The sequence below is a fragment of the Delphinus delphis genome, chromosome 1 (assembly GCF_949987515.2).
Source record: "Delphinus delphis chromosome 1, mDelDel1.2, whole genome shotgun sequence".
In the NCBI taxonomy this organism is placed as follows: Eukaryota; Metazoa; Chordata; class Mammalia; order Artiodactyla; family Delphinidae; genus Delphinus; species Delphinus delphis.
In genome coordinates, this window is record NC_082683.1 from 148,746,838 (window position 1) to 148,759,705 (window position 12,868).

The following is a 12,868-nucleotide window of genomic DNA, read 5'->3' on the forward strand; positions in this document are numbered from 1 at the left end:
TTTCTTGCTTTTTCTGTCTCTCTGTTCTCACTAGTGATACTCTCCACGCCTCCTCTCCACTGCACCCACCTGCGGCAGTCCCACCGTCTTCCGTGGACCTCTCCTGATTACCTTCACAAGAAGCAGCCCTCCTCCCATCCGGCCAGACTCCCATACGCTCCATGCTTCTTTTGTGCTACTGTAGATGTGCTGTGGTTCTTCGTGTATAAGTCTTATGTCACCTATTAGATTGTGAGCCCCAGGAAGCTAGGGAAAAGAAGGGAAACATGTACCTGTGTGGTGCTTTCTGTTTGCCAGGTACCACATCCGTCTGGTTCACGGCGGTTATTTCGTTTACTTCTCACCTCAACCCTGCGAGGAGAGTCCCATGGCCGGTAAGTGTGTTGATCGTGATTAGAACCCTGGTCTGTCAAAGCCTTTGCATTTTTCTTCTCTCAGTCTTCAGTGTCTGCAGAATGCCGCATACGAGGTAGATCCCCAAAATGTGTCTATTTAAGGAGTTTTGTGAGTCCCTGATGTTCTGTGAGAGTTTGGGTGGCTCATCCTCCTGCGCCCAAGGTCTGGGTCACTTGGCTCTTCCATGCCACCCTCCCTGCTGCCTCATTAACTTTCTCCTCTTTCTTTGAGGCTAGGTTCACCCAAGACAATGGGGATTTTTTGTAGCTGAAATTGGTGGACTAACAAACCTCAGTTTTCCTGGTCTCCTTCCTCTCGAAAGAGGAGGCAGAGGTGGGATAGGTTGTAGCCTCTTCAGAGCAGGATAAGCTCCGGAATCCAGAGGTCAGTGGAGACCGTAGAAGCAGAGACATGGCGCTTGGGCAGACCTAGGTTTGCATCTTGACTCTGCCTCATCTTAGCTGGGTGGTTTTAGACAAGTTACTTGATTTTTCTAAGTCTCAGTGTTCTCGGTCAGTGAGATGGAGCCTCTATCCCTACTACACAGAAATGCCTAATATATTGCCAAGCAGATAGGTTCCCGAGAGAGAGTGATGCAGCTCCCTTCCCCCTGCCCAGTTGTCTAGTGGGGATTTAAGAAAGGAACATAGCAGGTGGCTCGAGAAGAACTGGGGGAGAAGGAAGCTTACGTGCATTCAGTGGTATCATAAGCAGGGGCAGGGGAGGAGGTAACCCGGCAGTCTGCACCTGAAGCCTGTGAGGTAGTGCCTTTCCCCCACCTGGAGTAAATACCCTCTTTTGCATTAGGAACTTTTGCATCAGGAAAACACCATGGAAACGCCATGAGCATTGGTGGTGGCGGAGTGAGGGTTAAACAGTGAGCCTTCCTGGGATCCTTTTGATGCCAGGTTAGTTTCCCTTCTTTCCAAACGCAGCAGTGGCTGCCTGCTTCCTGATGCTGTTGCATCCCATGGGAGGGGAGTCGGGCACCCTGAAGCCCCCTGTTACCAGTTCCGGGGCTGCAGAGCAGAGAGTGACGACAGCCCGTGAGTCGTCAGCCGACGGCAGCGGGGACCCTGGTGACGGCTGCTTTGTTGTTTTTTTCCTCTTCGGATGATGACTCAGTGTGTCGGGAGCCTGGAGATGGAGCGCTCAGCCGAGTGGCCAGGACGTTCTGTCAACATGAAAGCAGCAAAAACAGTTTGTCGGGGCTCAGCGCTGACCCTGGGCTGGGGTCATTTTCAGGAAGGGCTTGGCACAAGAAAGACCACCGCCAGGCACGGGATTGGGGGTGACGTCGGATAACTCAATAGGACCCTATGGACCCTTGAATTTTAGAATCTGAAAAGAAAATCAGCTGTTTGTGTTTTATTAGATGAGCTTGGCAAACAGGATCACTTCTTGAACTCCTCTCACTGGTCCCCAACGAGAGACATCTTCCCAGGTTCAGAAAACCCTTTGGGATTTCTCGGTTGTGGCTTGTTGCCTTGGATGGAGGGCAGGTCCCTTCTAGGGGGCAGGGGTGGGCCTGGCAGTCCTAGTGCCCATTAGGGGATATGGAGTCGTAGGTTTCCTCTGCTGGCATCACGTGAAGGTGGTGGATCCACATCACAGGCCTTGAGCTGAAGACCAGCCCTTGGGCAGCCCACTTCAGCCTCTCCTTTCCTTATTATCTCAAATCAAAGTCTTACCTTCTCCCCTTCATCTTCCTCATTTCCTTCTTAGGCGCAGTAGTGGGCCTGAAGCCCTTGACCTTTGCGGCTGTGTGTGTGTCATCATGGCGGCTCAGGGTTCTAGACTTTTCTTGAATCTGCAGCATTGCGCTTTGTGCGCGTGACACCCCCCGCTCCGCCCCGCCCACCCGGCCCCGCCCCACCAGGCCTTCTTCGGAGCAAGAGAGAACATGGGCCTCCATCGCCACTGAATCTCAGCCAAACCGTCATCCCCAGCATCTGGCCTCCCTCCTCTCCTCCCCCGCTTTCGGCCGGCGTCTGGGGTGGAGGAGCAAACAACTTGTGGGAGGAGATGGAGGGCCAGCCTGGCCTGGAGCTCTCTGCCTCCCTTCCTCGGGTGCCGTTTTTCAGCCTCACGCTTCCTGTGGATGGATGATGCCAGCACTGACATTTGTCGCCGAGCACCTCCTCTCCCCGAGGACTTCCCCGTGCGACTCTTTTGGGGTCTGGAAAGAGTGGCTCTGGGGCCTTGGGAGCCAGAGGGGACGGGGGACCCGGCCCAGGTCACAGCAGACTGTGAGACGGGCGAGGGGTGGGAGCTGGCCGACCCCACCCAAGCGCAAAGGCAGCCCCGGCCCCTTTGCGTCATGTCTTTTTCAGCCTGAGGAGAGAGCAACTTGACCTAAAAAAATTGTATATATGTGGGTGTTGGATCCTTTGTGTGTCTTTGTCCAGAAGCTGTGCATGTGATGAGAGCCTAGGTTCTGTACTTCAGAGAACTGTTGTCCTTCAGGTTTGTTTTCAGAAAGATGTGACGGATGGGCCGTCCTTGATGAGACCGCGTGCCCGCTGGGACTGGCCTTCCTCCAGGATGCTGGGCCCGGCGTGGTGTTTCTTCTGTCAGTGGACGGTGAGCCGCAGCGGAGGGCCATGTCCGGGGGCCCAGAAGGGACCCTGATTGGGGCCTGCATGTGCATTGCTTGGTTGGCCCTGGGAACTGAGCCCACCTTTCGCTTCTTCCCCACAGAGAACTCAGAGGAGTTCAGCTCCATGGGTAGGTGACAAACTCCTGGAGACTCAGCTGACGATGGTGCTGGTGTGCAGAAGACAGTTGTCATCCTGTGGGATAAGTGTGTGCCCGTTTGCATTTATTTGGAACAAAAAAAGGAGCTGCCTGGCAGCCTGGCTCTCTGCAGTAAGTATTTTTTTGCATTCTTTTATCCCTTCAAACGTCGGAAGTGGATAGATGTTTATTGAACCTAGCCAGCTGCTGTGCCTTCTGCATTCTTTCCTGCACACTGCCGCCCTTGGTCCTCCAGAAGAGAGGACTGGATCGATTTCCTCATGCTGCTGGAGAGCTGCAGAGAGGCTAGAACTCAGTGTTCAGCCCCCGCGCATCCCCCTCACATTCAGGAGGTGTCGATTCTCCCTAAAACAGAGAGCCGAAAGTCCGGGTCCCTCAGAGCAGAGTGTTCACGGGCTGAATGGAAGGGCCCTGCCTGCGCTCATTGCCCCCAGCAGGGAGGTGAGGCTCTCCGTTGGCTGGCTGGAGGAGCTGGGGGAGGGGGGTGGGCCTTGCCAGCATCTAGCATGGTTCTCTGCCAAGTTCTAGCTCCAGATCTCTAGGCCGCTAGGAACCTAGACTATATATAGCGTTGTGCTAAGCAGTTCTTATCAGACGTGTCTGCCCTCCCCTGCGGGAGAGGAGCGCTTCTATCAGAGAACCAGAACCTGGAAAGTGTGAGCCATCTCCATGGGGCCTTTTATACTGGGGAGGGTGTGTGTGTGCGCGCGCGTACACACACGCGTGCATATGTGTATCTGTGTATATGTGTCTGTGTCTGGTTCAGGGCTGCCAAGCTTTCTCTCCTTCCCCCTATTTCACATGCTAGTAGATTCAGAATCTTGTGGAGGAGGGCGCTGATGTAGGCTGAGGGCCAGGAGGGGCTGGTGCTTCTCGAAGGTTCCTGGATCCTGGGTTTGGAGGAGAGGCTGGGCACGTGATGTGGCTGAAAGCACAGTGTGGCCTCCGGTGTGTCTTCCTGGTTTCCGGTTTGCCCTGCTTTGCCCGAGGATGTCTTTTGACCTCTCTCTTCCTTCTTTTGAACCTGCTGCCTTCCCTGCCTTCTTCCAGCCCTCCCTCGTCCTTTCTTGGATTTTCTTTGGGATATGTGAGGCAGACCCAGCTATGGGCATCCGGGAGCTTGTCTGTTCCCCGCCCTCACCCTCGTTTGGGGCTTCCGGAAGTCTGGCTTGACCGGCACAAGGGGCCAGCTGTCCTCCGAGGAGCTGGTGGTGAACGAGCATGTCATGCTGGGAGGTATAGGGCAGAGTGGGCTGGGTCTTTGCCTCCTCCCTTCCAGAGGTGCTGTTGAGCCCCCAGTTTGTGTGGTTCTGTGACCACAAGTGCTGGTGAATGTGACGCCATCCCAGTCTCGTCGGTGAACCATCACCAGCCTGCTTATTGGAAACCAGGCGCAGCAAGGAAGATAGGATTCAACGCCCTCCTTCCCTGCCTCCCAGGTAAGTCAGGTGTGGGCCACCCGTTCCAGGCCCTCCCCTACCCCCTGCTCTTCCCACGAGGGCGTTTTCCTTATTCAGTGGAGAAGCCTCAAACTTCTCCATTCAGAATCTCCCAGACAATTGCTCCCTTCTTTCCATTCTCCTCTTCCTGGCTTTTCTGTGAATGGGGTTAGTAACCAGCGAAGGCTCGGGGGCAGGGCGGCCAGCCTAAGCGATCAGGCACTGGCCATGTGGGAGATGGCGGGGTGTGGTCGTTGGCAGAACAGTTGGGCCTCCCGCAGTAACTGACCAGCCGCTCTCCCTGACCCCCTACGAATAGCACGAGATTCTGAATGCTGATCCCTCAGAGGGGCTGCGAGCCCGCCTGGGAACTGGGCCTTCTCTTCCTGTGTCGTCTGGACACCTTTAGCCTCGCTTAGTGCAGTGCTGTGGTCTGGAGCTTATAGACTGTGGGCTGGGCAGTGGACTTTGGGGCTCTTTCCGCCTCCTTTGGGTTTTTCTTTTTTTTGTTTGTTTTTTTTGTTTTGTTTTCTTGAGTGAATAACTACTTTCCTCTAGGCCCTCATTACCTTTACTTAAAAAAAAATCCTGGCTCAGTAAACCATCGCAAAGATCTCCAGGCAGTTTGACGTAGAAATGTTTCCTTCTCTGCGTCACCTGTTGCTGGTCACAGTAATAGCGATTGTGATTAAAAACGGTGAGGGCCTGCAGAACTGGGGAGGTCCGTCACATTACAGAGATGGTTCAGAAGGCAGACCGGAGGCAATGTGGCAGACATTACCAGGAAATCTTTCTCCTATCAAGTAGATTCCTGCCACATTCTGGGCCAATAGGCCTGGTTGGAATGAGCTGACAGCAGATTGTCTGGGGTCTAAAGATAAAAGGGATGGTGCTGGGTAATTTTATGACGCTCTCGGCTAATGTCAGGGGGCACCTGTGGGATGCCAACTCTCTGCCGTTGCCTCGTGGACGCGGCTGTTGTTTCCTCCCCACTCCCCCCGCCCACCCCTACCCAGGGAAGTCTGATGTACCCTGCCTCCCAGCGTTTCATCTTCTCCTCTTCCCATCTGAGATGAGTCTCTGAGTTGGCTGTGAGCAGCCTGAGATCCTCGCTGAGTGAGGAATCCAGGGCCGTTTGGAAGAGTCCGACGTCTCTTCCTTCAAGGAATTTGACAAGTCTCAGCCCCTCCAGCAGTAACGAAGGGAGGGATGGCTAGGGGTGTTGGACCTGGAACATGAATAAAGCAGACAGATCAGCCTTGGTGCAGCTGGGGAGATGAAGAGGAGCTGGCCAAGTCCCTCAAGATGTGTCAGCTAGAGTCTGGCCAGCACTGGCTGTCAGGCTGGAGCCAGATGGAGCTGCTGGCCATGCTCGGGAGCCTTCGCTGTCCTGTGTGCAGTGCGTCCCCGGGCCTGGCTCCGGGTGACCGCTGCCTCCATTCACAGCGCTGCCCTCAGCAGGGTGGGGAAGTTGGTTTTGCTCCTTGAGATGTAGTTGCCTCTGTGGCCTCTGGTGTTCCCAGAATTGGGGTTGGTGCTCGCCGGCTGATTTTCCTACTTCTGTCCCTCACCTGGTTCTTACCTTCCTGTTCACCAGCCTGGCTTCTCCAGACCTGGAACGTTAAGTGGCAGAAGCCAGGCTGGCAGAATAGCTGGCATCCGCTGAGAGGGGGGCCAGGCGCAGCTGGCACTCCTTTTCGACCTTTGAACCCCTGCAGTCTGGGAGCCAGGAGGCAGCGTGGGGCCTTTCCAGCTGGGGTCCGGCAGCGGTTAACAGAGCTGGTGGCGCTGGAGCCGTGGTGGTGTGGCTTGGCCAGGAGGCATGGGGGAGGGGCCCTGCCAGGGGACCCGATTGGTCAGCACCTTCCTATTCCATTGAATCCTGGTCTGGTCAGGGCTGTGAATTGTTTAATGCATATCTTAGCTCTATCCCCTGGCACGAGTGCCCCGGAGGCTGCAGCTGCAGCTTTAGAGAGGATCTGTACCTCATGCTGGTCACTTTTTTGGGCATGTTGCCTCCCTCTGAAATATGCGAGAGAGAGCCTTTTCCACTAGCCGGCTGTCTGTGGGAGGCCCTCATCTTGCATTGCTTTTCTGGGACTTGGAGTGTCTGTGAGGAAAGCAGAGACTGGGTTTGGTTCCTTGGTAGCTCCTTCCGCAGGAGCTGCTCGTGGGCTGATAAGGCCAGAGAACGCCTCCAGGCCCCGGGCCTTTGCGGAGCCTGATGCAATAGTGCGGAGCCTGATGCAATAGTGCGGAGCCTGGGCAGGGGAGTAGCAGGGGGACAAGGATGGAGAGAGCCATGCGGGGAGATGGTTGTACAGTGTCTGACCACAGGATCAAGGCCAGGAGGGGGTTGGAGGAGGTGTCCAGCCTTCAGCCAGGGCTGCCTGCTGTGGCCTGAGTGAACACGTGTGTGCATGGAGCCCAGAGACAGGCATCAGAGTTCTTGGTCTCAGCATGCAGGCCAAGGAAAGGGAAACTGACCTTTGTCAGGGCCCCCTTTTGCTTATTTCATTTCATGCTCAGAACAACCATATGCAGTAGGTGTTACTTCCCTTTTATGGTTAAAGAACTGTGATTGTTCAGTGACTTAACCAAGGTCACACACTTGGTAGGTGGCACTACTGAGATTTAAACTCAGGCACTTCTGAGTCCAAAGCCTGTACTTTTTCTTCCTCCTCTTAGGCTGAAGCCAGACATTTTTGGGAGCTAAGACCTTCAGGGGATAGGCAAATGATGTGACCCAGAGTGAAAGGCCAGATACCCAGGGGACTCTGCTGTCACAGGGAGGGCTGCATCACATCCCTTTTGAGGGAGGCAGGGCAGGGGCAGATACCCTTTGGTATCCGTGGATAGGCAGGCAAATACATTCCTTCTACAAATATGTCTTCAGTCTCTGCTGTATCTGTGCCAGGCATTGTGCTAGGTTCTAGGGATGCAGAATTCCACAAAACCAAGTTTATGCTCTTATGGAGTGTATATTCTAACGTGGGGAGAGATCATTAATAATAATAAGTAGAATTTAAAAATAAAGTAGACATATATGGAAAAGAAGGACACTCCTACATAAGAAGAGGCATCCAGATGTTGGTCAAGGAGGGAATTTGAGAGACGGAAGGACCTCGGCCACCTGGGGAAGCCATATTGATTGAGCCTCCAAAGAGAACTGTTACACAGACTAACCCCTCTCTTTTCCTAACAGCTGGGAAAATCCATCCAAGGTCCACAGAGCTCACAGGAACTTGGCGTGAGTCAGGAATCAAGGTGGCCGTAGCCTGTAGTTTGGTCACCAGCAGACTAGGATTTTCTCCATTAGCCATGGCTGCTCCTGACCTTCCGTCTCCCACCGTCACCAGGCGCCAGCTGGCATCTCCACCTCAGCCTGGTCACCGTGGCCACCTCTGGTCCACGCAGCACGGGGGGCCACTCGGGTTCAGTCTTTGCTGAGTCACTGGTAAAACATGTGTCTGCAGGAGGCAGACTTCAGCTGAGCCTCTCCTGCCAGAACACGTGGTTGTGAGATTTCGCAGTAGGGAAGGGACAGGCAGAGGCTGAGGGAGGGGAGTCCCCTTGTATCAGATGCTTGGACGAGCTCTGTGTCTTGAGAGGTCGGTGGCTGGGGACGGGGGAGGGGACATTTCCTGTGTGCAACCTCTGGGCTCAGGACTTGTCTACGTAGTAGGAGTGCAGTGGCTGCTGGGCCCAGGGTGAGCCGGGCCACGAGATTCTCCCTCTTTGGTGCCGTGGTCCTTGCCGCCTGGCCCACCCTGACCGTGGAGACTGCCACCTGCTGCCAGGGGGCCGTGTGGGTCTTGGTGGCGTGTGGTTGTGGGGGCCCGGGGAGCCTGTAGATGAGTCTCCAGGCCTGGGTTCTGGCTCCCTTGGTAAAAACTCACTCACCCCCTTCACCTCTTTGGGCCTCGGTTTCATTATCTGTAAAATGAGAGGGTTGAATCAGAATCTTTTTGGAGATTCCTGCCAACGCCCATATGGGGGCTCCCTGGATGTTCATGGAGGTATTTCTTAGCCGGAAACTCAGGATCTGCATCACAAGAGAGGGGTGGGACCTTGAAGACCCGTCTGAGAGCAGCTGTAATCGTGTTTTCTGAAGGGACACTGTCGGCATGAATTAGGGCAGGTGGGTGGAGACAGTTTTTGAAAGACCTTCAAAAGCAAGTGCAAAGGGTGAAGATGGCACGAAGGTGGCTGATGAGGACCCTCCAGGTGACCGAGGACGTGGACTCTGGCTCCCACCAAGAGGCTTGTCGAGATGGGCCGTGTGGGAGCTGCTGGGGGCTTGCTGTGCTGCAGGGGGTGACTTGACATGCCGTGTCCCAGGAAAGATGTACCATCCTTTCTGGCCCTAAATCCTGGAGAGAAAATAGGACTGCAGGGCCCTTGTGTCCTGTGCATTCCCTGAGACTTATCCTCAGGGTCTGTGCCCCTTTGCTGTCAGGAAGTTTCCCTTTATATTTAGCCTTCTTTTCTCATGTGGTTGTTTAAGCCCTTCTATTTAAAAAAAAAAAAAAAAAAAAAAAAAAAAAAACGATAAAAAGACAAGAGAAAAGAAAACAAAAACAGAAATATCTCAGAGCTACCAGCTCCATTTTGGCTTTTTAGTCTTGAGTCATTCTTTAAAAGACAGCAAAAATGAAACACATACAGCAAAGCCCAGGGTCCCAGGCCCTTCCGGGCTTTTGTGCAAAACCAGGCTGTGGCCAGGAGTGGCCAGGTCCTCGCCTCACTTCTCTTCTCCATGGCAGCCTCAGTCCCTGACGTCCACCATGTTTCCTGGGCTGCGTGGGTAGGAACCCTGAGGCGGAGGCACACATTGTGCAACCCGCTAGACAGAATGCAGAGCATTAAAAATAGCTGCATTTCTCCAAGATGCTGTCTGCTTGCCACTCTGCAGGACACTTACCTGGGATTCGTAACTCTGAGCCCAGCCTCCCCAGCTCCCAGGAGGGTGGTGTGAAGAGGGATTTGGGCTAGGATGCAGGCAGGAGAGGAATTGACTAGTAACCATTGTCTCACATGTGCCGTGCGATGTTTCACAGTTCTTTTCACGTTTGCGAGCTCTTTTGGCCTCACACAGCCCTGTGAGGGCAAGTGGGTGGTATTAGCCCTGTAGTTGATGACACTGAACCAGAGAGAATCCTGCCAGGGTCTAACTGCTTGTATCTGCTTAATTTGGGACACCCACCCAGGCCCCCTGATTCTGGTTGTCATTTCCTCGGGTTCTAGTTGTGGGACCCATGGAGCGGGGCAGGGGTCGGGGTGGGTCTTGGGCAGTTGACTTGATCTCTCTAGGTTTGGGGTCGCTTCTCTATATATTGAAGGGGCAGGAAACCTCAGAATATCTGGGTTCTCCCGTTCTCCGTTCTTTCAACTTCTTGGAGCTCTTGTGAAGACTGGCTTGCACTCCTTGGCTGGGAAGCCAGCCCTGCGTCATGTGTTTCTGGTGAGGCTTCTTACATTTGGAAGCTTCTGGAATGTGCAGTGCTTCAGACAGTGCTGACATGTCTGTAAGGGCACTTGCTGTGTGTCCCTGTGGTCATGCTTCTGCTAAGTAGCTTTCTTAGAAATGAGGCCTCACTGTGGGGCCTTTGAGATTTTCCCATCGGATTTATAAGGTACACACGGAGCTTTGCCCAGGATGCACACTGCGTGTACGTTACCTGTTTGTTAGCTACTTTTAGTGTACAGCACCTGCTGGAAGAATTGGCTGAGGTACCATGGTTAAGTAAGATACTGGACACGCTGGCTTCAGCTCGGATTGTGTGAATCACTATTGACTTGAAGAAGTAGCCCTTTCCCACGGAGAAGGTGGTCAGAGAATTCTTGGGGTCAGTGTTTTCTGAACATTGAGCACAGCCCTCACCCTTTAGAAGGAGAGCTGCGCGTCTTCTTGGCCATGAGGCCCCTCTGTGTGATCTTCCTTCAAATAGGCCACAACCTCTCTGAAGGGGAAAGAAGTGTTAATTTACAACACATTTAGCCACGGTGGCTTAGGCTTTATCCCGGGGTGTTCCCTGAAGAAGGACTGGGATTGGACGTTTGTCCATGTGTATCCCCCGAATGCAGCCTCGGCTTGTAGAGAAACCCCGTGAGGGCGAAGCTACTGGGGGATTGTTTCGGTGGATGCAGGCTTCAGTAACTTTACCTATGAAGATTTGTCATATCAGACCCTGTTTGCCTGGAGGTTGGGAAAGAGGATGGCTGAACCTGTAGCAGGGAGGGTGGCTTAGGCTAGACTTTGGGAAGGACTGTGGCATCTCCTTTGCTGAGGGTTCCCAAGGAAAGATGAGGCTTCTTTATCTGAGAGGGGGAGACTGGAGGTCCTGGACAGGGGCTTTTGGGCCTGAGTCTGTGAACTCTGAGGCCACCCCAGAACAGCATGAGTGTGGGTGTCAGGATCCGGCGCAGGCTTCATCTTTCCTTTCTGCCTCTGAGGCACGCCTGAGCCTGGGGCGGGGTCGGGGGGTGGGGGGGACGGACACATGAGCATTGTTTCTCCTTGCAGAGAGAACTCCTGCCACTGACCGTATAGGACTGATAATATTGGAAAATAAAAAAGGGAGAAAGGCACGTTGCCCCTTATCCCTGGCAGGAAAGAGCCCTGAGCTGCTCTAATCCTGATTTGTATCACTCCCCCCGCCCCCCCCCCCCCCAGTTCCTCCTAGCCCTAGGGATCTTTGATAGGCATCAGAGACGTGAAGGAGCACGGGCGCGCGCGCGCGTGTGAGAAAGAGAGAGAGGGGTGCATGAGGCAGGGCCATGCATAGTTGTTGGAGAAAGGCAGGAGATGGAAGAGGAATATCTCAGGGCAGGTCCACAGCTCTGGGACCACCAGCATTGCCTGCTGTTCTAAAGGCACGGGTGTGTGTTGAAGTGAGCATACTACTTAGAGGTGACCAAAGTCCAGAGTCAACCAGTTAATGTCTAAATGAGGGTTGTATTGAATACGGAGAATCATGTATCCTTTTGTATTGTTAGTGCCTGCAGATTTAGCATCGAAAGGCCTGCCAGGTCAGGAACCTTTCCCTGGTTCCCCCTCTTTATAAGATCATGCTTATTTTATATCAGCTTTCTATCTCCCTTCTTTTCTGTTTCTCATCCTCACTCACTCCTTAGGTATACGGGAATATTTGTCCATGCGTTAGTGTTACCACTTCCTTGGGGTCCAGTTCTTCCGGTGTCCCTGACATCATAGAATGTATTACTTTTATTTCACATGTGAACTCGGCACAGGCTCACTGCAGAGATGAACCGTTTCTGAAATGGGGCAGCTCCCCATCTGGTCCTGGAGAAGGTCATCCAAAGCCCTGAGGAGATGGGAATCCAGGGTCTCCTTGCCAGGACCAGGTCGGACGCATGTCGTGCTTCCTATCTGGGGTGGGAGTTGCTCAGGCATGAATCCCCCACCCCCCAGCCCTATTAGCTGTTTCTTCTTTTCAGCTTGAACCCTGAGTAGTGGCCTGGAAAGTCTGAGACCACATGTCACCTTGCTAGGTGAGGAGGGGGCAGAGAGAGAAGAGAGTGATAGGGACAGAGAGGAAGGGAACGTGGGCTCCTGGCCACTGGCCTCTCTCCAAGACAGGTGAAGTCTGTGTTCAGAAAGGAACTCATTTAATCTTTTGGCCCTAATAGCAGTTATTTGTGTTTTCTCTCCCTCTCTCTTTTCCCTCCCTCTCCCTAACCTCCCCCCCCCCCCCCGCCCCCGCCAGCCCGCCTCCAAAAGAATTTAATCTGCTGGACAACAAACAATACTGTTATAAAACTTTGAAAACAAGAGGGCGCGGCCTCCCTGACAAGGAGAAGGGCATGCCGGGTAATGGGCGAGGGAGCCTGCCAGGCCCGAGATGGAGCCAGGCAAGAGCCCAGTTGGCTGGGCACCTGGGTGCCCGCCCCTGCCCAGCCCACCAGCCGTGCCATCCCCAGTCCAGAGGGGAAGGAACCGAAACAAAAGTGGGGGCAGCGGAGCTCTTGAAAAGGGGAAGTTGTACGTGTTCCCCTCTCCGATCTGATGGGAATGCACTAGACTGTGAAACTACCCCCTCCTCCCCCCTCCCTCCTCCCCCTCCTCTTCTTCCCTCCCTCCTCCCCCTCCTCCTCCCCCTCCTCCCCCTCCTCCTCCTCCCTCCTCCCCCTCCCCCTCCTCCCTCCTCCCCCTCGCTCCCTCCTCTCCCTCCTCCTCTCTCCCTCCTCCCCCTCCTCCTCCTCCCTCCCTCCTCCCCCTCCTTCCCTCCTCCCCCCCTCCTCCCTCCCTCCTC

General features: G+C 54.2%; 1 long non-coding RNA gene across 1 annotated transcript; it reads left to right on the forward strand.

Annotated features, from left to right (window-relative positions):
• The first annotated feature begins 356 nt into the window (after positions 1-356).
• Positions 357-5,205, forward strand: LOC132413399 (uncharacterized). The gene is made up of 4 exons (XR_009516709.1): positions 357-374; positions 1,204-1,304; positions 2,122-2,979; positions 3,097-5,205. It is a non-coding gene; the product is annotated as an uncharacterized lncRNA (long non-coding RNA).
• Positions 5,206-12,868: the final 7,663 nt, after the last annotated feature.